The sequence below is a fragment of the Peromyscus leucopus genome, chromosome 6 (assembly GCF_004664715.2).
Source record: "Peromyscus leucopus breed LL Stock chromosome 6, UCI_PerLeu_2.1, whole genome shotgun sequence".
Taxonomy (NCBI): domain Eukaryota; kingdom Metazoa; phylum Chordata; class Mammalia; order Rodentia; family Cricetidae; genus Peromyscus; species Peromyscus leucopus.
The window spans coordinates 117,792,819-117,796,108 of NC_051068.1; positions in this window are offsets into that span (position 1 = coordinate 117,792,819).

Below are 3,290 nucleotides of genomic sequence, written 5' to 3' on the forward strand. Positions count from 1 at the left end.
AGGAAAAGGCTAAGAATCAAGCAGATTCTGGGTCCATATAAGAGCGTGGAGAGCCTAAGATGAGAGGCTTCCGGAACAATGTTCACTCATGACCTCTGCCAGCAGTGAGGCAAACATCATCAGAATGCATCCTCCCCACTCGCTGTGCCGTTTATAATTACCAAAGCTGAGAGTGGTTATCTCCTCCTAGAGATACCGAGAGGGACTGGGCTTCTGAGCTTTCTCATGCTCTTTCAATGTGTTGGCTTTCAGATCCTGGAGAACAACACTACTGAGATTTAAGGATACAGGTGTACATAGAGGAACTGAGGGAAGACTCAAAATTGCAAACTGCTTTTAGCTAAAGGGTGGTCAGAAATCCGTTGTCTGGTGGTACTTAACACACAGAAAATTCATTTGTCGCCCTTAAACATTTTGGTGCAGACATTGTAAAGGCGGCAAGGGACAAACTAGGGATGTGGCCTTGAGTTGTTAGAAACTTTCAGTGTTTATTAAAGTTTTATGAGCCAAGTCTGAGACTTTGTGGAGAATGGGGCACAGATGAGATTGGCTAGAGTTTGGTAAAGGATAAAATAGTTATTAGTAGCTATTCCTGTGTAGCAAACTACCCCTAAACGGAATAGCTTTAGATAGCATTTATTATCTCACACTCCCTGGGAGCTGGGACTCCAGTGTTGTTTTAGGGTCCCTCACAGGGCTGTTGAAGTGGACTCCAGTCTTAGCAGAAGGCTCAACTTAGGGAGAATCTACTTTCAATTAACCTCTCTAGTTGGTGGCAGGTTTATATTCTCTGTGACCTCCAGTTTCTTGCCCATCCGAGCCCATCAGCTTTCTGCAGTTTTCACTTCTGGTTCTTGGTGCTTTTAATACACTTTCCAGCAACCCTCTTATTATTATCTCTGTTTTTCCAGGTGTCTTTTATGTGTACTAATATATAGATCCTGTGTCATTTTTCTCATCACCCCCATCATGGAAGGAATCAGATCTACTTGATTTTCTCAAGGATAAAGTGTATGAACCTCCACTCCCCCTATATTGCTCAACTCCCCCACATATTCTGTCTCCAATGCTGATGGATGATAATCTTTGGTTTGACATGATTGACAGAAGTGCTGGGGTATCAAAAAATTCGCTGTGAATGAGGGAGAATCAGAAAGTCATTCTCCTACTTATTGCCAGCCCTCCCTCCAGAGAATTAGGAGTGACTTGTAATAAGAACCAATTTTAAAAGCTGTTTAACAGCAGAATGAAAATAAAACATTAACACTGGGTGATAAGTAAAAATACACACATATGTGGTTATGGCACCATGCAAAGTTATTAAAATTAATGAATCACTAAATTCTTAAGCTTCCTGACAAAAATAAGAAACATGTAATTAGACATATGATTTTCCTCAACTCTAAAATAAAACCTTCAAGTTATTCAAAGGAAAGTTAAAAAAAAAAAAAACAAACACTTGGTTCTAGGAAAAAATAACCAAATGGGGTGAAGTTTTTAATCACAGGATTAGTAAATGGAACAGTGACATTCATTAAGCTTCTATTTATGGTAATGCTTAATGAAAGCTGAAAGCAGGACATCAAGATATGGTCCAGAGATAGAAAATTCCTATCTCTGAAATGATGTGATTCAAACCTATTTGGAAGGTTAAAATCTCCCACAGAATGTGAGCTCTTTTGGAAACTGTCATGTGGGTGTTTTCAGTGAAAGGAAAAACCACTGGTCAAGCTAACCCAGTCTTGCTGGGGTCCTTGTGACAAGCAGAAAGATATAGAGAGAAGGCGAGAATCCATGAGGGCCAAGAGCCCACAGGTAGGGTAGAGGTTGATGTTAAGCTGCCCTAAGCCAGGGAATGCAAGCACCAATAAGAACCTGCTAGGGGCAGCAAGGACAGAACCATTCCTAGAAAAGCTAGACGGAGCTCGACTTTGCCAACACCTGATTTCAGGTGGTAAGTGATAGAAGTGTGTTGTAAGGAATCCATGTTGTGATACTTTTGATACAGCAGCTGGACTGGCTGGTTTTCTGTCAACTTGACACAGCCACAGTCGTCAGGGAGGAGGGCGCCTCATTGAGAAAATGCCTCCACAAGATCTGGCTATAGGCAAGACTGTAGGACATTTTCTTAATTAGACATCAATGGGGGAGGGCCCAGGCCATTGTGGGTGGTGCCATCCCTGGGCTGGTGGTCCTCAATTCTCTAAGAAAGCAGCCAGTGAGCAGCACCCCTCCATGGCCTCTGCATCGGTTCCTGGCTTCAGGATCCTGCCCTGTTTGAGTTCCTGTCCTGACTTCCTTTGATGATGAACAGTCCTGTGGAAGTATAAGCCGAAGAAACCCTTTCCTCCCCAAGTTTCTCTGATCATGGTGTTTCAATGTGGCAATAGTAACCCTTATTAAGACAGCAGCCTTTGGCGACTAATGCAGGTGGTTACAGTGTGCTCAACCATGTTTCTTAAATGTTAGCCCTTCCAAGAGCTATATATCGAACAACAGAGGGTTTCATAAGGCAAAATTAGGTTTTGTGTGCTGAATTGAAGATGGATTCATGTGCTTCCAATTAAAAAGAACTGGTTGACAGTGGTGGAGTTAACATCCCTGTGAACACTGCAAAACCTGAGATTCTTAGAACGCTGCTCATCGCACCACATGTGGGGAAGGCCAGCCGTATATTTGAAAACAAATCCGTGTGAGATGTGTTCGTCACATGAGATAGATGAGCACTGCTGGGGGGATTCCGTTAGAACGTTTACAAAATGCGGAATGCCCACACTTTACTGTAAGGATTGGAATGACGTGTGACTATTAGCCACAAGTCAATGAGGAATGCAGGATAATTTTAGAATAACTGATGAGCCAAGATTTAGCAATGAGGGAAAGCAGACTGAATTCTCGATTAAAACTACTCTATCACTGAAATTTCACCGCTGAAACACAGGCCATCTCCCCCCATGTTCTCCATAAGGTCAGTACACATATGCATTTTCTAAAAATTGTCTCAAGCCTCTATTTCCTCCTGTGTAAGGATTTTTTTTTTTTTATGCCCAGGCAGATAGCATTAAGAAGCAAAAGTTTTTAAAGTCTTGTCCCCTTATCCAAAGGTGAAACTTTTGGACATTCTCCAAAAATATAGCAGCAATCTAGGGGTGTGGAAAACAGGGGGCAAGACTCAGAGAGGTAAAAATAATCACAAACTCTTTTAATTAAAAGGATGGAGTTTGTGGTAGAAAGATGAATGATTGTCACAAGACGCCTTGTCAGGGGAAAGACCTGGGGACAAGAAGAGC